The 21721-nt window shown below is 39.4% G+C and overlaps 1 protein-coding gene and 1 long non-coding RNA gene across 13 annotated transcripts in view; one reads left to right on the top strand and one right to left on the bottom strand.

Annotated features, from left to right (window-relative positions):
* LOC143210726 (Y+L amino acid transporter 2-like) overlaps positions 1-21721 on the top strand; it is a 694702-nt gene that overhangs the window by 539321 nt on the left and 133660 nt on the right. The gene's annotated exons all lie outside the window — the stretch shown is intronic.
* LOC143210734 (uncharacterized) lies at positions 1334-13938 on the bottom strand. Of its 2 annotated transcripts, none has more exons than XR_013009326.1 (3): positions 12803-13938; positions 1690-2800; positions 1334-1611 (listed from the first exon to the last, which is right to left on the bottom strand). It is a non-coding gene; the product is annotated as an uncharacterized LOC143210734 (long non-coding RNA). The 2 variants fall into 2 exon arrangements; XR_013009325.1 differs by lacking the exon at positions 12803-13938 and having other exon boundaries at positions 1690-2096; positions 2426-3077.

Below are 21721 nucleotides of genomic sequence, written 5' to 3'. Positions count from 1 at the left end.
TGTCTATTTGTAGCATCTTTCCCAACGTTTGCCTCCAAGTCCTTATTTAACAAGTTGTTTCTGATTCCTTTTATCAGATGTGGAGGATCATACAGAGGGATTAATTCCACTCCGTTTATATCAATTGTTCTTCCTATAATATATAATGGATTAATTAGAAACGTTTAGATATTACACAACACATCACAATACATATTACAATATATTACTCACTGTAAGACTGTCCAAGTTCACAACGTTTACGATGGGTTTGCATTAAAAGTTCATTAATTGCTTTACGATTCGAAGATGCCTGATCGCAAACAGTTGCAACAATTTGCAAGCCTGTTTCACTGACAGCACTGGTCACATCTCTAATGCATTTCATTAGTTGATTCCCCGCTGTTTGATCTGCGCAGAAGAAATATGCAATTGGAACTTTCCAGGGAGTGAATAGTCCTCGCAGCATAAAAACAAGTGCATGATCTGCAAACTTGTTTGTCCTTCGACATTGCCAATCTTCGAATCCAATGATTTTGTTACAGTTCTTTTCATATGCAATATGTGGTTTTAGTGCCACTTCATCCCACATCAAAATGCAGTATTTATTGCGAGCATCTTTCATTTCTTTTTTTAAATGGCCCATAATTATAGAATTGATGCCTGTATCGAGTGAGATTTTTTTAACTAATTCGTTCAACGTACTCCGGCTGGGTAACGTGAACATCTCACTTAAGAATCTGTAACTTTTTCCCGACTGTTTCATAATGGACAGAGCTAAAATCTTCTGTGAAGTAGACAATCTTCTACCCTATAAATATTATTCTATACGTTACACATGCAGTTAAGTAAGGAAAATAATAAAATGTAGAAACACACAAAGTTAATTAGCAAGTGCATATAGAAAAAGTGCATAACATTAAGAAGAATATTAAATAAGAATATTAGATAAGAATATTAAATAAGAATATTAAATAAGAATATTAAATAAGAATATTAAATAAGAATATTAAATAAGAATATTAAATAAGAATATTAAATAAGAATATTAAATAAGAATATTAAATAAGAATATTAAATAAGAATATTAAACATAACAGGCAGAAGAATAAATATAAAAATATTGAAAAGATTACGTGCAGAAAGGTTGACATGCAAATTTGTACATTTAATTGTATGAATAAAAAGGATTATAGCAAAGTTAAAGTAACTCATTCCTAATTGAACTCTTGCCAAGTAACTTACGGTAGTAGTGATCAATAATTGATTTATACTGTATCAAAAAAAAACTGATTAATTGTATGTTTAATAAATTATATCTACATATGTATATAATGATATTACCTTTGCCTTTTTGTCCATATTACACAGCTGCATTTTCAAAAATAATTGCTGCGCCGGATTTAATTTGCTGTACTTCTTTAAGCCATTGTTCTTTATGAAATTGTTGGCCGTTGCAAGACGCCTTTTGAAGCTTTTTAGTTTCATCACATGGTTGTATTGTCGTCTCTTCCATGCTTCGGCAACGTTGCGAAATTCTTCGGCTCGTGGAGTTATACTGGGTCGTATTTTCCGATGTACATTTTTCCTTTTCCGTTTAGTTATTCTAAACTCTGCTGCAGCTGCTTTATCCTGTCAAACATTATTAGCATACACTTTTATTGTTAATATTGGGTCATTCCATCCTATCTATTACCTTAATATACATACCTCTTCTTAAAGATTTAATGCAGTATTGTCTTCTGGTAGCTCAACACACATTTCTTCCCTTAAATGTGTATCCAACATCTCTGGAGCATTCTTCTTATCGGACACATGCTGCTTTTCAGGCAACAGCAAACTGGGCACTGCATCCTCTCGCAATTTGCGCCTGACTAACGTTGGGATGACGTCGTCTTCTTTGAAATGCAATGCGCATATACGAAGATGTTTCAAATTCTCGTTCAATAATTCGTCCACTTCTGGAGAACATATAGCCTTCTTCCATTCCAGTACTCGAACTGGATCCTTCGGGAAAGAATGTGCAGGAACCTTTCCATTGGATTTACAATCAGGTACTACGCATGTATATTTTGACATCCTGTAGCTTCCAAGTCTGTCTCGGGTACCAGATTAATCTAAAAACACAAAAGAGAACACGAGAGAACAAGTTTCTGGTTTTCACTGCGGTGCACTTGAGTGCACTGAAGTGAAAACTAGATATACTGAAAGAAATTTTATATTTTGCTGTATTAAATAGTATGAATAAATAAAATATTATTAAATTATTTATTCCACTATATATATATATCAGCAAACTTATATTTTTCTTTCAGTATTTTGGAGTAAATATATATACAAATATAATTGATATAAAATATATATAATATAAAAATATATATATATAATAAGTATATATAAATGATAAATATATACAGGGTGTCTCAAAATTAGGTACGACTCTTACGTTTCCGCTTCTTCTTCGCCGGACATTCGTGCCGATTAGACGTGCAGTGTGTTGCTCCAGGCCGTTGTGACCATTACCATTGTGACATTGTGATGTTTCCCAACGCGTATCGCGTGTGCTTGATATTTCTTCGTATGTTCTTTAAATTGTTGTAAATGTCAGTCTTGTGAAAATAATCGTTTGTACATCGTGCAATGATGTATTCATTTAATTGTTGATAATATATGAGAGAAGTAGCGGGCTCTCATCGTGGTCGTGAGTCAAGCCACGGAACTATATCGGTACGGATGCTAATTCGTATGCATCTGTCTAGTCGGTGGTTCCCAATCTGGTAACCCCACACTGCCGATTCTCTCCAGTCCTCTACGCGTCCACCTACAAAAAATCTATTGACGTCAGATTGTGCCCCTCTTGATACCATTTAACCCTACGTGAACCATTTTCCATTTCCATTTTGTAATATACAGGGTGTCTCAAAATTAGGTCCGGAGCCGAAAATGGGAGGTTCCTGAGGTCATTTCAAGCGACATTTTCCTTTGAAAAAATGTCGTCCGCGGCTTCGTTAACGAGTTATTAACGAAAAACACGGACCAATCAGAGCGCGAGCTAGACGCGTGCAGCCAGGCGCGCCGGCAGCCGAGTGTCGGTGGCACGCCGCGATATCGCAACGAACAAAAGTTTCTCGATGATGTGAATCCTCGCCAATTTCGATAAGCTTTGGATATGTTGTCAGTACCATGATTCTGAACAACATTTCTCTTTACAGTTTCTGTCGATCGGCTTTAGTTTACGATATTATTGTAAAAATTTGTAATTGTAAATCGATCGATGTACTATTTTCTATCCGATTTCGATAAGCTTTGGATATGTTGTCAATACCATGATTCTGAACAACATTTCCCTTTACAGTTTCTGTTGATCGGCTTTAATTTACGATATTATTGTAAAAATTTGTAATTGTAAATCGATCGATGTACTATTTCCTATCCGATTTCAATAAGCTTTGGATATGTTGTCAATACCATGATTCTGAACAACATTTCCCTTTACAGTTTCTGTCGATCGGCTTTAGTTTACGATATTATTGTAAAAATTTGTAATTGTAAATCGATCGATGTACTATTTTCTATCCGATTTCGATAAGCTTTGGATATGTTGTCAATACCATGATTCTGAACAAATTTCCCTTTACAGTTTAATTTAAGGAGCTTTAATTTTAAAAAAATTTCATCGCTCTACCTCATTTCTATCGTAAGTTCTTCGATTTTGACTCCGATTTGGGCGAAAGGTCCCACTGTGCGGCGTTCTAGCCTCTTCGACGGACAACATGCAGCCGAATATTGCAAAACCATTGCTCGTAATCGTAAAAATAGAACTTTTGAGAATGATCGCATCTTAGATTGATCTTTCGTCTAGCGATTTTGACTACTAAAAAACCCCGTCCTTGCATTATTGAGAAATCAGAAGTCTAATCCCGGACCCTTGCAGTCCTCGCGTACGTATACGTGATCTAGCGGTGTGTGCATAAGGATACACGAGATATCTCGTCCATGGCATCGTTCGTTCGTCAAGAATCGGTGTTTTCGAGAATCATATGATTCTCGAAAAATCAATGCCATATGGTTCTCGAAAAATCAATATCTCCTTGGAAACGATTTCATTTGTTTTAAACGACGCCTTCATCGAATACATTGTACGCTGGGAGAGCACAGTTTCGCGCGGCATCGCGAAGAGCATCGAACTCTTTCCGCGTCGGAGTAAGTAATTTCGTTTGATATCGATACGAGTTATAAAAGTGTGCTACGAGTTCAACAATTATGTGAAAGTGTGGTGGTTGTATGTGGTAGTCAAATGGATCTACGGCTGAATAAGTGAGTTTTTAATTCAATAAGTTTGTGCTTCTTCTATCGTTCGGGTAAAGTTGCCGATGATGTGGGTCCTCATCGATTTCGATGACTTTGAAATATGTTATAAATTCGATATTTTAAATATCTTTTTCCTTTGAGATAAAGCTCATCGAAATCGGCGAGCAGATAGTATGTACATCGATCGATTTACAATTACAAATTTTTACAATAATATCGTAAACTAAAGCCGATCGACAGAAACCGTAAAGGGAAATGTTGTTCAGAATCATGGTATTGACAACATATCCAAAGCTTATCGAAATCGGATAGAAAATAGTACATCGATCGATTTACAATTACAAATTTTTACAATAATATCGTAAACTAAAGCCGATCGACAGAAACTGTAAAGAGAAATGTTGTTCAGAATCATGGTACTGACAACATATCCAAAGCTTATCGAAATTGGCGAGGATTCACATCATCGAGAAACTTTTGTTCGTTGCGATATCGCGGCGTGCCACCGACACTCGGCTGCCGGCGCGCCTGGCTGCACGCGTCTAGCTCGCGCTCTGATTGGTCCGTGTTTTTCGTTAATAACTCGTTAACGAAGCCGCGGACGACATTTTTTCAAAGGAAAATGTCGCTTGAAATGGCCTCAGGAACCTCCCATTTTCGGCTCCGGACCTAATTTTGAGACACCCTGTATAAGAAAAATTGATATAAAATCAAAATTATCCAGCGTTGACATGTCCGACTTGGTCTGACTCAGTAACAGTTGAAAGTAAGCGTCACCAACCGTCAAAAACAGTCAAAAACCGCCAAATTGCCGCCAAATGACGACGCGCATGCGCGCAAGGCAAAGATAGGATTTCCCCACCACCAAGGCACTACTGTGCTGCCACCATACCTATGGGTACTGAACTAGAACTAAATTCGTACCCATGGGAGTCGACACCCCCTGGAAGAAGTGATCCTTCGCTGCGTGTCTCGGGAACGCGGAAGAGAAGCGTCCCCCCCTTGCCGCTCTAATCCCCCCGCACGCAGTTCGACCTATCGCGGATAGATTTTCGAACAGGGCCTAGCCCTGCGTGACGGTCCCTGGCGCTCGGCGATTCGGTGGTTCTCCGGCAGCGGCGAGTGTGGATTGGCTGCTTCCCGCAGAGGTGATTGACGTGAGCCAATCCGGCAGCGATCCGGTTTCTCTCCGGATGAGGCGACGGCAAGACAGCTGCGATTCCTGGCTTGGCATCGTCCGTCCTTGTCGGCGCCTCCAGGTTGATTTTCCTGTGCCACGTCGATTCCTCTTTCCTCGCGGTGTTGTAATTATCGCCGGCGCCGGTCCTAGTACATTTCTCGGCGGGAGAGGTGCTTCGGGTCCCCCCTCGGGGCCCGACTACGGTCCTGCAGATACGCGTCGCGCAATTGGCGCGACGCTCAAAAATATTAGAACTCGCCCATGGGTCTCGTTCGCACCCAGGGCGAGCGCTCGCCACGGCGCCTCTCGCGTATTAGGCTGCCAGAGGGTGACCCGGTCTTCCGATAAACGGCATCGGGTGACGTTGGCAAAACTGCCACGTCACAGCGCATATATATTGTCACGTCGTTTCTCGTTTCTTAGCGAAACGATAGCGACTCCGGGTATTTACAAGCGATACCGCCGGGCCACGTTCGGCCGCGCGAAACGTGGTCCACCCGGGACAAAAATTGTACGCAGGCTCGTCGTCTCTCGAGATCTCTTACGTAAAGTTCGGGCGCCAGGCACAGAAGATGCCACGCTAAATTCGCTAATAAACACGATGAGAGACAACCATACCAGCCTGCGACAATCGATATTACGCGGAGGTGAGATACTAATGGTCGCAGGATTCTACGCGGGTCGAACACGAGGCATTCCCCGCGGCGGGAAGGTTTCTCACGCAATAACGACTCAGAGATTCGGCTAACACAACTTTATTCGTTCGACGATGATTACAGAACGGCTGCCGACAACGACCGGCAGCGTTTTGAGGTTAGCCGGCGCGTGACAGGTGGTTGGCGACGGCGATCCGTCGCACGCGCGATTTGACCGTCTACGGTCCTTCTCTTTACGCTATGAATCCGGCAGCAACGTGAATTTAACGTCGGCGCACGCGATCTTCGCGTTCTACGCCCAGATTCGGATGGAATACGCGTTATATCAAGCTTCTCGTCGGCGGAACACGTCGCGGAAATACGACGAGAGCACGTGGCGGCGTCGCACCGTGGGACGACTCGAGGTTCGATTTATAACGACAATGACGCGCGGATCCTCGAAAACATAATAGTGCCCGGTGCTCGCAATTTCTCCTCCGCCGCGCGTAGCGAGGTCAAGTCTACACGCGGGTCCTCGCCATCCGACCTCTAGCACGGGCAGCCGAAAAATATTCCCCGCGCGTCTATTACACACCGGATTCTCGCCCCTCGCGGATTACTTCGAATCCGTCTCGAATAGCGGCAGTGACGAAATCAGATCGGTGTTTCTACGACGCGATCGCGGATACGACACACTACCGAGCCAACGCGAGAAAGATCACTTTACGAAATTAGATCTGACAAAAGCTTACCCAGGGCAACGATTGATGGTCTCACGTTCTCGTCCCTCTGTATCCGGCAGCTCGCTTCGCAAATACCATAGTTCTTATGCAATAATTAAGGTTCGAAATTCGCAACTAGTTTTCGCTAAAGCCAACGAAGAAGTGATCTCTCGCGGTGTGACTTGGGAACGCGGAAGCGGAGCGTCCCCCTCTTGCCGCTCTCGTCCCCCCCGCACGCAATTCGACCGATCGCTAACAGATTTTCGGACGGGGCCTAGCCCTGTGCGACGGTCCTTGGCGTCCTGCGATTCGATGATTCTCCGGCAGCGATGTGTGTTGATTCACCGCTTCCTTCCGAGGTGATCGACGCGAGCCAATCCGGCAACTGATCAGGTTCCTCTTCGGATGAGGCGACGGCGAGACAGCAGAGATCCCTTGCTTGGCATCGCCTGTCCTTGTTGGCGCTTCCAGGTTGTCTATCCTGGGTCGCGTTGATCCCTAACTTCCTTGGTGTGGGAGTTTACGCCGGTGCCGATCCTTTCTTTGTTTTTCGGCGGGAGAGGTGCTTCGGGTCCCCCCTTGGGGCCCGACTACGGTCCTGCAGATACGCGTCGCGCAATTGGCGCGACGCTCAAAAATATTAGAACTCGCCCATCTCGTTCGCACCCAGGGCGAGCGCTCGCCACGGTGCCTCTCGCGTATTAGGCTGCTAGAGGGTGACCCGGTCTTCCGATAACCGGCATCGGGTGACGTTGGCAAAACTGCCACGTCACAATATATACTTTTAACAAACAATTATAAGTGTAATATAGTACAAAAGCAATGCGACGCGACAGTCAAGCTGTTTACAGAACTCCGAGAAGGACACAGAGAGGAAGAAGGCGCGCTCTTCGTTAACCGCTCTATTTGTAATCCGTGTCTGTTTATAATATGCGCCATCCATTAGACAATCTGTCAATCATTATCCTATGATAGGCAGGTCGGTAATACAGGTTTCTCCTGTTACGGATATTACTTTGGATATGAACATTTTGATATTTCCTAACAGAAACAATAATTCAAACTAGAGGGGTGTTGTTGCTCGCTCGCTTCGCGAGCTTCGCAAGTAGGGTTGTCGTAGCTCGCTCGCTTTGCGAGCTCGCGAGAGGGTTAGTGGTACGGATATTATTTGGTGTGTGACTCTCCACGAGCCACACAAAGAACTTCCCGATTCGTTAGTTGCAGTATATTATTATCATTATTAAGTGTACGTTTTAAGAAGATTATACGTTTTCAGGGAAATTCAATAGTTTTCTACTTATCAAAATGTTTGCTATATGGCGTCGCATTAAACCAACATCGTAGGCTCGTTGCTCGCTTGGTTCCTTGTTATAGCATACTAATGTTGCAAAATAAATTGTCTTAATTAGTTTTTCGCAAACGATACAACTCCTCATTATCCGGGTTTGCAGTATTGATCTTGGTTTTCTTCGATACTGTTAATTTAAATTGTCCCAAGATATATAAACCGCGCTCAATTTTGAAACTCTGCTCAGTGCTACATACAAAATTTGTAAAGTTCGCCTTTCTGATTTTTTAAAATCCAAACATACTTTCTCGTATGTTTGTCCCTGACTTTTATGAATCGTAATCGCTTCAGCAGGAACCACTGGAAATTGACTACGTGTGATTTGATATTTTTCCTCTCTCGACATATTTACTTGATTCGATATTTTTATTATTGGTGCTAAATGATCAATATTGGCATTTTTCATATAATCACGATAACGAGTTCTTACTTTCACTCCTACTCTGGCCAATTGAAAATCTAACCAAAATATAGACGGAATTTTAGTATTTTCTTGAAAAGTAATAAATTTTAATATTCCGCATGTGTGCTCCATTAACCAATCCGTTTTCAACATTAATGTTATTAATAATTATCATATAGTTTATATTAATTTTCAATTTAATCTCAGTTAATAATTCGTTTTGAACTGATTGTGTTTTTAAAGATTGTAATATACATTTTTTTTGTACTTTCATCGATATTCTTCGAAAATGTATTCTCGGCAGTAGAGATGATTAACTCACTCTTGCATTGGGATAATTTTCGATTATTGTAAGCGTAAAATTCGTCGTAAGACACAAAAAAATTTTTTGTATAATTACGTTTGTTTCTTCGGTGGAAACTTTCCGTTCTCTCGTATAAATTGCATTGTTGAATGAACTTCTTTCGAAAAAAACTAAAAAAACTAAAAAACTACTTGACCAAAATGGACCAAAATCTAATCAGCTCTAAGTTACAGCGGGGCACATCGATTGCATCATTCATCATCCTGATCGCGTTGTTACTTTTTCTGAAAACGTTAACGAAAAATTTGATTACATAGAAACGGCCATACGCACACACACACACACACACACACACACACACACACACACACACACACACACACACACACACGAACATTTTGCTGAAAATAGTCTAATATGTCTGCAATGACCTTGAAACGTGTAGATCTGCTAAAAAATCGATTTTCGATTTTCGGGGTCATTACAATAACTTCCCTATAAAATCGGGAAGTTAATAATTGTAAAATAAACCAGTTTCGATACATTATAAAAATTTATTAATTTAAAAATTGTTTTAATAAATAATAATACAGTAAATGCTCGTTTGTTGCGAAACTGCCTGGGGTTTGAGTTCGCAACGAGCGAATAGGGAAGCCTTTTTTGATTTATGACTGCGTCTAGATACACGCCGACCGCGCCGAGCGAGACTTCAATCAACTTCAATAGAGAGCCGAACATAGAGAAGGACAGAGCGAAATACGGATCGCGTGACCGAAGCGTGTCGCCGTCGCCAGCACAATTTAAAGGCTCGCGAGTTCTTATAATGTATGTAATGGCAGTGATGGAATTGTTCATTTTCCATTAGGCTTTTATGGGACTTTCACCAACTCATTTCTGGCATTTTTCTGATTAAATTGATACCAAACACGATATAATTTGGCCAATATTTCGTGGTTTAATCGACGATGAAAGTTTCGAACGCAACGAAGAAGAGCGTATAGGAAAGAAAGAGACGCGCGGACAGTCGTCGCCGCCGTGCGGAGCGACTCGGCCGACTCGGCGTTGACAGGTAGTGGAGTGGATAGGCACGTCGCAACGAGCGCATAGTAGATTCTTCGCAACGAACGAGCATTTACTGTAGCTAGCTATATAAATAATAAGTATATAAACGGATTTTTGTATACATTATATTTTGCAACATAAAAATTTATTTAAATAATTGTTTAAATAATAAGTACGTATTTAAATAATGAGTATATAAATAAAATTGTAAATATTATAAAAGATTACTTATTTAAAAAATTGTTCAAATAAAGAATAATAATAGATAATAGTTTAATAATACATAATACAGTAATTTCTCGTTCGTTGCGAAGAATCTACTACGCGCTCGTTGCGACGTGCCTACCCACTCCACTGCCTGTCAACGCTGAGTCGGCCGAGTCGCTCCGCACGGCGGCGACGACTGTCCGCGCGTCTCTTTCTTTCCTATACGCTCTTCTTCGTTGCGTTCGAAACTTTCATCGTTGATTAAACCACGAAATATTGGCCAAATTATATCGTGTTTGGTATCATTTTAATCAGAAAAATGCCAGAAATGAGTTGGTGAAAGTCCCATAAAAGCCTAATGGAAAATTAACAATTCCATCACTGCCATTACATGCATTGTAAGAACTCACGGCCTTTAAATTGTGCCGGCGACGGCGACACGCTTCGGTCACGCGATCCGTATTTCATTCTGTCCTTCAGAACAGGAATCCCCACTTCAAGAGGTTCGCAAACATAATTGACCCTCGCTCTCCTCGCGACCCCTTCTACATTCGTCATTCACAAGTAATAACACATTATTTATGCCGAACGCCAATGCAAACGACAACTTCAACTACGAACGATACAATAGACGCAATTCGGTTCGCAACAACATAACAATCATAAACATTTTACGAGGGGATACTAAATACGTCCCCGAAGGTTGAGATTACAATAATCCAAAAAAATTTCACTCTGTCCGCAACAATATATGTATATTATTATATATACATATACATTGTTTATTTCGTCTTATAAAACCGAGTACAGAATTCAGGACCGCATTAGTGCGAATTACGAATCGTATCTTTAATCACGAGTATAACAAGATCGCGTCCGAGTTTGGCTAATCTATGTAATAATGTAATCCGAATGTCTCCGGCTATCCGTGACGATCAAGCATCCGACGCGATCAAGTACCCGATGCGATCAAGCTACCCGATGCGATCAAGCTACTCGATGCGATCAAGCTACCCGAACATTCAGATGTCTCGAGTACTCGCCCGAGCCCGCCCGCTTTTTTCCGACCCGACCCGAACCCGTATATGCGGGAACCCGCGCACTCCTAGACTGTGAACGAATACATACAAGTCACAAAATTATTCGCTCACTCGCTAATGCGGCAAAGATATACGAAATAATCAGGCTACGCAGGGTATTTTTCAATTTTTTATTTGAATATACATAGTTCAAAGTTTAATTTAACAGAATCGTAAAAAAATTGCGAAATCTTCATTTGTTATTAGAGAAATATGAGTTTTAAGGGTAATTGTTTAGAAAGAGGGTTTCCTCTCAGAAAATACGGCCAAGTTCGATAGCTTAGAAATACCTCTTGCAATACTGAAAAAAGCGTTTGTAAAAATTAGTTAAAAAGAACGCTATTTAATTTTTAAAGAGTCACATGGAGGGCTAAATTATTCAAACTTGGCCGTCACTTTTTAAAGCGATGGCCCTAAAACGTGTTAGGTAGCGGCCAAGTTTGAATAATTTAACCCTCCATGTGACTCTTTAAAAATTAAATAGCGTTCTTTTTAACTAATTTTTACAAACGCTTTTTTCAGTATTGCAAGAGGTATTTCTAAGCTAACGAACTTGGCCGTATTTTGTTTGATCTCACAACTTTTTACGGTCATAAGAACTTGGCTCCTGTTTACAGAATGTTTTTGTTGGGATTTATATATTACATGTACATACACATCAAATTTTAATATAACATACGCATGTTAAACGTTATGTTTGAAAATCGAGAAGAAAAGATTGTGCAAAGCTATGCGGGGCAACCAAGGTGCCCGATTTCGTACTTCAGTGACGCTGGAATCGTCGCGCATGCGCGAGTTTTCCCGTACCATCTCACAACACTGGTCCCGGTGCGGCGTTTGTTTACATGTTGCTTCTAAACACTCTGCGGAGATGAGAGAGAAAACAGGGTCTCACTCTAGCCATACATATGTAGGGTGAGCTTTCAATTTTGAAAGACTACTCCTACGTATTCGTATGCGTGGCCGGGCCGGCCTAGCGGCCGGCCCTCTCCGCCCCGCTACCTAACCCAACTAATTCTGATCGCATAATCTTTTCATTCTATACAGGGTGTCCCAAAACTCGTGAAAATCCCGAAAGGGGGTGGTTCCTGAGACCATTCTAAGAGACATTTTCCTTTGCACCAATGTCAACTGCGGCTTTGTTTAGGAGTTATTAACGAAAAACACGGACCAATCAGAGCGCGCCCTGATCCGGCGCGCCACGCCGCGCCGGCAAGCGAGTGTCGGTGGTACGCCGCGACATCGCAACGAACAAGAGTTTCTCGATAATGTGAACCCTCTCCGATTTCGATGAGCTTTGGATATGTTGTCAAGACCATGATTCTGAACAACATTTCTCTTTAGACTTTTTGGCGATCGGCTTTAGTTTACGAGATAAGTAACTTGTAATTGTAAATCGATCGATGTACTATCTGAACTATCTCCTCTACGATTTCGATGAGCTTTGGATACGTTGTCAAGACCATGATTCTGAACAACATTTCTCTTTAGACTTTTTGGCGATCGGCTTTAGTTTACGAGATAATCGTAAAAAAAGAGAAGAAGCAGAAACTGATTGAATTAAAAACTCACGTATTCAGCCGTAAATCCATTTGCTGCTTCGAAATGTGTGTCACTGGGTCACTCGGTGACGAACTGCACAGATGTCTTCAGGTATACGGCAGTACCGAAAGTCAAGGGACGTACGGCCAGGTCGACGAACTGCACAGCCGGTGGTAGAAGGCCTAAGGGATGCGCGGTCAAGTCGACGATCCAGAATTTCACTTTCACTTTCGAATCGATAAATAATTCGTATGTTTATTTCACACAGATGCCTTGAAATTTTTCCACACTCACAATCACTGTTCACATTTGTCAACACATAGTTATGCAATAATAATAATTGCCATATCCCTTGTACTGCTGCACAAATCACAACAATCAGGTAATGCAATCACTAGACTGCGGATTTCATGCGTTTGTAGCAAACATGAGTAGGTGCATTTTAAGACAGTAGAGAGATTAAAATAATTTCAAAGCACCAATGTATTATTTTCAAATTCTTAAAATGATCACAGTAAGAATCAAATATCTGTCTGGCTCCCCTGTCCCTTGTAATAGCGGCAGCCAACATTCATTTTGCATAAAGATTCGCAGTCTAGTGATTAGTTTAAATATCACTATCAAAAACACAGCTAATAGCAACCGTTAGCTTTGAATTGACAAGTCTTTGGAGATGTTCTGATGCGGTTTAGGTTAAAGGAATATATTAACCTTGTAATTTATCAAAATAGAAAATATATTTTGGAACTGGTAACTATTGCACTCAGACAATAAACGTTATAGTTATATATAAAATATACAGTGAGAAACTTGCAATTATTGCACTTAACAGACACGTGCTGACGCAGACAAAGAGAAGCACGACTATACAGGCAGACAGTCAACAGCAGAGAGAGGGAAGTCACGCAAAATCGTGTAGACACGCTACGCACGCAGTCATACCAACATACTAACGCAATCATACCAACATACGGACGCACTCATACCAACATACGGACGCAATCATACCAACACACTGACGCAATCATACCAACATACTGACGCAATCATACCAACATACTGACGCAATCATACCAACATACGGACGATACAAAAGTATGAGAGGGATGTGAGAAATCTAATTACTAGTCCTCAACAGAGAGTATATGAGAGTGCTCACGCCCGGGTTTTGGCCGTGCCCATATAGTGCTGCCCCCTAGTCTAGTAGTTAGCCTGGATCAGGTCCTACATCATCTTTAGCATGGACAAGATCCTACATCATCTTTAGCATGGACAAGATCCTACATCATCTTTAGCATGGACAAGATCCTACATCATCTTTAGCCTAGAACAGATCCTACATCATCTTTAGCCTGGATCAGATCCTACATCATCTTTAGACTGGATCAGATCGTACATCATCATTGGCCAGGATTAGGACATACAGTTTATATTGTTTTATATCAAATATGTAACTAATATACAAATCTCTAATAATATAAATTATATTCATAGAAGTATTTTAATTTTTCCCGAGCCTTTGTTGCAAACTCTAGTTTTAAAAAATAGAAAAGCCGGAAGATTTCGAAGAAACACAGATTTTATATCGAAGTTTAAAAGCCACCATCTTGGAAATTAATTTAATGATGAAATACTTACTGTCATCAATACTGTCTCCAATTTTTTTCATATTTTTAGGCACAGTTATTATTAATTAAACCAAATTGAAAACCAATTTTTTCTACGAAAATTTAGAAGAATAACTTTATTTAGGGTTACCCTGAAATTTTCAGAATATGTTTAATTGACACAAATCTATAAAACGTATTTTTTAAATTTTTAGTATACAGGCCCGGGTGATTCACGCAATTGTTACAAGTCATAACTCGGTTATTATTGCATTTACAAAAAAATGCAAAAGGAGAAAGATAAATGGTTCGAAGAAAACTACATCTGTAGGTCTTTAACTTTTTTTGGATGCAGCAGTGCATGTGCAATTAACAATTGCATCATTTCTTTATATAGAAATGCATATTGTTTTTTACACAGATCGATTCTTCTGTTCATTCTACGTAAAAAATGATTGGGGTACACATGGCAAAAAATTATTAGATCTCGAGATATTTTCAAAAAATGTCTTTATTGAAGAAGATGCTCAAACGCTTCTCCATTACATTCTAATATTCTATATTAGTTATTTTGTTTTCTGGTTCGAAAAAAACGTCGACGTTACAAACTTGAAAGGGTGGTTTCTCAAGATAAAAGTCTGCTCTATCGCGTGGTATAGTTCGATTTTCCGCTGGACCCTAATTTTTTGAGATAAATTGAAAAATATCCTCAAAAATTGGTGCAAAAGTAGTGTCTCTTCGTCTTTAATCATTGTTTAAACATGTTTAAACAATCATAATGTATTAATATGGATATCACTGTATTCGGGAAAGTCTACAGAATCTTTTGCTGTAAAGAACAATTCAATATCTTTTATAATAACCACAATATTTGTTTAAAGTTGAAAAATATGTTTTTTTTCAAAGCCATGTTTTTCAAAAACTGTGCGTATAGGAGAAAAATTAAGGACAGATTCGGAATCAGCGCAAAAAACTCTATAAGAAGGACCCAACAGTATATTGAAAACAAATTTGGTGTTGGACAGTGTAATCGGTTCTCCAGAACCGTTAGGCCTGTTGCACAGTCGAGCGCAATTTTCCGGTCTCAAATACGTTCTAAAATTCTAAAAAAAATGTTACATATTTTGGATCCTAAGACGCATTTTATAGAATTTTTTCAGATTTTTTGGTTGCAAACTGTAGTCGTAAACAATGAAAAACCCCCAAAAATCGGAAAAATGCAGATTTCTAGAAAATATGAAAACATGCTATTCTACTGTTTGGTTCCTTGATAAAGTACTACAGCAGGCAGTGTCGTCAAGTTTTTTCAGATTTTTTTTATTGTGGGACATCATTGTCAAAATTTTTTCGACGTTTCTGCTGTGAGGAGGAAAGTTATACTTATTGATTTTACCGCGGGTGTATATTAAGTAATTTTTAACGTTATTACATTTTACATTATTATTACATGTTATTATACATTACAAAACGCAATTGTTTGACCTAAGAAATGCGATTTAATAGAAAGAAGAATTGTGTTCTGTGCGATATATGTACATACTGTGACTCGCAAAAATTTTCGGACGCTCTAAAAATGATAACTTCTTTAATATTGTACTATACGATTTGAACTTTTTGGGAAGCTAGAACAATTAGTTTAGTACAGGATGTGAAAATAATTTTTTCAAAAATAGCAACTGATCGGAATTGTAGAAAAAATGAGAGACACTTGGGGAAACTAAAACACCTGGCAGAAGACTGTGAAGGGGTAGAAAAAATTAACATAAGTATAGAAAAGATAGTACAGGAGAAAAGAGTGGGAGAAATTGTAGAATGGGTTAGGAGTATAGAGAAAAAAGGAAAGAATTAATCACAAGAGATAATCAAGAGAGAGGCGGGATTAGCGGGGAGACATTGGGATTGGGATAGATCAACATAGACAATAAGGTATTTGATGTGGCATGCGATATGGATGGATGGGTGGAGGAACGGATGAATGGATAAATAGAGGGATGAATGGCTTCGAGAATTATAATTCAAGTCCAATTTCTGGGCCACGAGGCTGAAATAAATAAATAAATACGTATTTACTTACTTACTAAAAGTTGCATTTTACAACATCTTTATATGGGCCTACATTGAAAATTTAAAAAATACGTTTTATAGATATGTGTCAATTAAACATATTCTGAAAATTTCGTCAAAATCGGTCAACGTTGCAATAAGCTACAAACGTTTTAATATAAAATAATAATTCTTAAAAAATATTGTGTTATTTTACATCGATATACCCGACCCGACCCGTATCATGTTACAATGTTTCACTCCACTCCGCGGCAACCGAAGCCCTCGAGCTTCACTTCCCTTTTTTCCGTTCGTCATCATAGAATAGTGTTTCCTGAAAATAATGTCTCTGGCCAGACTCGAGTTTTCGACATTTATACCAAGCTTGCTATAATCGTATTTTATTTGTCAAAATTTAGTTTTCCATTTAAAATATTTTGTTGTTAAAACTCATTAATAGTTTTAAATAGTACTTGAAATATTTAAAATGATACCGAAATATTGGAATATTACAATTTGGAATGAAGGGTCTAGCCGGACGAGGTAGTCCTTCGAATTATTAAAACAGCCGTTGCGCCATTCAATTTTCGGTCGATTTTTCCCATTTACTTGCATTAATTTAATCATATAACTGCATTTAATTGAAATTGATATTTGAGATTTTTTCCCGATTTTTTGGTTCAAAATGTTAATTACACAAACTGAAAAACACGCAAAAATTAGACAAATGCAGATTTTTTAGAGAAACTGAAAAATAGCATTGACATATTTTTAGACTAGCAACATACCAGAACTTTTTTAACGACAGCGCGTAAACGACAAAGAGGGACTTTTCAATGACTCCAAGAAAAATGAAAAACTTAATGACTCCGAGAAAAATAAAGAACTTAATGACGCTGAAGAAAATGAAAAATTGAATGACTCCAAGAAAAATGGAAACTTCAATGACTCTATGAAAAAACTTGACGACACTGAAGAAAATGAAAAATTTAAAACTTAATGTGACTTCGAAAAAAATAAAGAACTTACTGACTCTGAGGAAAATGAAAAATTTAATAACTCCCAGTTAACAAGCAGTCTTCAATGCCTCTTAAAAATGCAATTAATCATGTAGGGATTGATCAGGTGTTTCTCGCGATATATAATTTACATAATACGTAAATTACGAGAAGCAGTAAAGAGTGCTTAACGTCGAAGAAGAAAATCCGGGTAACTAAAACTTAATATATACTACATTCCACGTTATTAGAATAATTGTAGTTTAATTATGATACATTTTATATCAACATTTTTTATTTACACCTGCTAGAAACGCCACTGTCTCGGAAGGAAATGGACATTCGAGAGAAGCAATGAAATTAGAGCATCATTGCGAAAAAAGATGAGTTTGCAATAACCTCAATATACATTTTATGAAATTCTATTATAATTATAGTTATGACTATATTTTTTAATAAATAAACTTGTGTATGCTAGTATAAAATCAATTTATATATATTATACAATTTATTTTATTATTTGTTTGACAACTAATAAATCTACAAATTGTTTCATAAACTAAAAAATACTTCCTGCATTTTCGTATTCTCCAATCAGTCCAAATAAATACCATCAACCTGTTCTCGATCATATACCAATTTTTATTAATGCAATTATGACAGTAACAAAACGTTTCTATTTAAAATGAATACATATTTTGAACATAGTTTTAACATTTTTAATTTTTTGGAAGGTTAAAAAATGTAATTAAAAAAGTAATGAAAAATAAAAAAAAAAAAATCCTCGCTGCACGGGGACCCGAAGGCTAGCTCCAGATTGCGATTCATACGCTCGACGGCTCGACAGTCGAATTTCAGTTTCGTTTCCGTAAGCCGTAAAGCATGGCAACATGGCAAGTTCTAAAAATAGATTGTGGCTCGCACAAGCAGCGCACACGGATATAGTAAAGGTACGCTGGGGAGTGTAGCGCGCGGGCGCGTTGCTAACACGATACAGTGTCTTCTGTGGTGGCCTCTGGTGGCCTCCTGTACCTCACTCCAGTCAGAATATATCCTAGAGGGCGTAAGAGAAATATTCGAGCGACACAGATGTCGTCAGATGTGCTAACAGTAAAGTGGGTTCTGTTTCTTGCTAAAGATGATGTAGGTTCTGTTCCATGCTAAAGATGATGTAGGAGCTGTTCCAGGCTAAACATGATGTGGAGACAAAAGCGGCACGGCCAAAACCCGGGCGTGAGCACTCTCATATACTCTCTGTCCTCAACATGTTCTCTCTACCGCGGCTCGAACGACACTGATTTTCCGCAAGATTTTTCTAAAGAATTTAGGAAGGGCATTTAGAGTGTCGAAATTCGAAATGCACGCTATAGCACGAGAACGACGGTTGGACGAAAAACAGAATGCGAGAAGGACCGCTGTAAGCTTTGTGGCAAACACATGTTTAGTTTTTCCTGCAGGTTGGTACGCAGAGTCGATGGGTAACTGTTCGAAAACGTCATTCGCCCTTTTACCCAGCAAGGGGTAAAAATGTCAGGTCAGCGTAGAGCATCCCTATTGTCCTATACCTTCCTTAAGAAACTTTCTAAAAGAAGGACAGACGACGTTTTCGAACGGTTACCCATCGACTCTGCGTACCAATCTACAGGAAAAACTAAACATGTGAATGCCACAAAGCTTACAGCGGTCCTTCTCGCATTCTGTTTTTCGTCCAACCGTCCCGTCGTTCTCGTGCTATAGCGTGCATTTCGAATTTCGACACTCTAAATGCCCTTCCTAAATTCTTTAGAAAAATCTTGCGGAAAATCAGTGTCGTTCGAGCCGCGGTAGAGAGAACATGTTGAGGACTAGTAATTAGATTTCTCACATCCCTCTCATACTTTTGTATCGTCCGTATGTTGGTATGATTGCGTCAGTATGTTGGTATGATTGCGTCAGTGTGTTGGTATGATTGCGTCCGTATGTTGGTATGAGTGCGTCCGTATGTTGGTATGATTGCGTTAGTATGTTGGTATGACTGCGTGCGTAGCGTGTCTACACGATTTTGCGTGACTTCCCTCTCTCTGCTGTTGACTGTCTGCCTGTATAGTCGTGCTTCTCTTTGTCTGCGTCAGCACGTGTCTGTTAAGTGCAATAATTGCAAGTTTCTCACTGTATATTTTATATATAACTATAACGTTTATTGTCTGAGTGCAATAGTTACCAGTTCCAAAATATATTTTCTATTTTGATAAATTACAAGGTTAATATATTCCTTTAACCTAAACCGCATCAGAACATCTCCAAAGACTTGTCAATTCAAAGCTAACGGTTGCTATTAGCTGTGTTTTTGATAGTGATATTTAAACTAATCACTAGACTGCGAATCTTTATGCAAAATGAATGTTGGCTGCCGCTATTACAAGGGACAGGGGAGCCAGACAGATATTTGATTCTTACTGTGATCATTTTAAGAATTTGAAAATAATACATTGGTGCTTTGAAATTATTTTAATCTCTCTACTGTCTTAAAATGCACCTACTCATGTTTGCTACAAACGCATGAAATCCGCAGTCTAGTGATTGCATTACCTGATTGTTGTGATTTGTGCAGCAGTACAAGGGATATGGCAATTATTATTATTGCATAACTATGTGTTGACAAATGTGAACAGTGATTGTGAGTGTGGAAAAATTTCAAGGCATCTGTGTGAAATAAACATACGAATTATTTATCGATTCGAAAGTGAAAGTGAAATTCTGGATCGTCGACTTGACCGCGCATCCCTTAGGCCTTCTACCACCGGCTGTGCAGTTCGTCGACCTGGCCGTACGTCCCTTGACTTTCGGTACTGCCGTATACCTGAAGACATCTGTGCAGTTCGTCACCGAGTGACCCAGTGACACACATTTCGAAGCAGCAAATGGATTTACGGCTGAATACGTGAGTTTTTAATTCAATCAGTTTCTGCTTCTTCTCTTTTTTTACGATTATCTCGTAAACTAAAGCCGATCGCCAAAAAGTCTAAAGAGAAATGTTGTTCAGAATCATGGTCTTGACAACGTATCCAAAGCTCATCGAAATCGTAGAGGAGATAGTTCAGATAGTACATCGATCGATTTACAATTACAAGTTACTTATCTCGTAAACTAAAGCCGATCGCCAAAAAGTCTAAAGAGAAATGTTGTTCAGAATCATGGTCTTGACAACATATCCAAAGCTCATCGAAATCGGAGAGGGTTCACATTATCGAGAAACTCTTGTTCGTTGCGATGTCGCGGCGTACCACCGACACTCGCTTGCCGGCGCGGCGTGGCGCGCCGGACCAGGGCGCGCTCTGATTGGTCCGTGTTTTTCGTTAATAACTCCTAAACAAAGCCGCAGTTGACATTGGTGCAAAGGAAAATGTCTCTTAGAATGGTCTCAGGAACCACCCCCTTTCGGGATTTTCACGAGTTTTGGGACACCCTGTATAGCCGTCATACAGAATTTGAACTAGTAATGGAAAAATCATGAGATCAGAATTAGTTAGGGTTAGGTGGTGGGGGGCGGAGAGGGCCGGCCCGACCACGCATACGAAAATCCAGAAGCACCCTATATATGTATGACTAGAATGACACTCTGTGTTTTCTTTCTCATCTTCGCAGCGTGTTTAGCAGCAAAATGTAAACAAGCGCCGTGCCGGGACAGGCTTACGTTGCTGCGGAGCGTGCAGCAATACGAAAAATTCAATACTGTATAATCGAAAGTTTTTTGCGAATATCTCGAAAACTAAAATCGAGCGGCGGTAACACGTATAGGAAAAAGTTGTTCAAAACGTAGAAATCTATAACATATTTAAATTTCATCAAAATCTGAGAGGAAACCCTCTTTCTAAACAATTACCGTTTTAAGAGATCTTGACGGTTTTTCACGCCACAAAATTATTCGCTCATTTTATATTAACTACTATTATAACAATATTAATTGTTTGCTGGGATATCCTTTTTGTCTCGTGACTTCTGCAAGTCTTTTGGGCATTGATTCTACTAATGTTTCCAAATATTTTATATCTGTTTTTGGCCATTCCTCCTGTAATCTGCTTTGTAACTATTTTTTATTGGTAATTGAATGTTTACGAATTTTTTTGTCCTGCATGTTCCATACCATCTCGATTGGATTCAAGTCGGGAGATTGAGGCGGAGTTTAAATTATTTTGGGTCAGGTATACAGTAACCGTTCCTGTACCAGTTTCGATTTGTGTGTTGGAGTCGTTGTCCTGGTAGAAGTGAAACACTTCAGAAATCCCCATTACTTCCGCACTTGGCTTCAAATTTTTTTTGGG

Source organism: Lasioglossum baleicum, chromosome 7 (assembly GCF_051020765.1).
Source record: "Lasioglossum baleicum chromosome 7, iyLasBale1, whole genome shotgun sequence".
NCBI classification, from domain to species: Eukaryota; Metazoa; Arthropoda; class Insecta; order Hymenoptera; family Halictidae; genus Lasioglossum; species Lasioglossum baleicum.
This window is presented reverse-complemented; position numbering and strand designations above follow the sequence as displayed.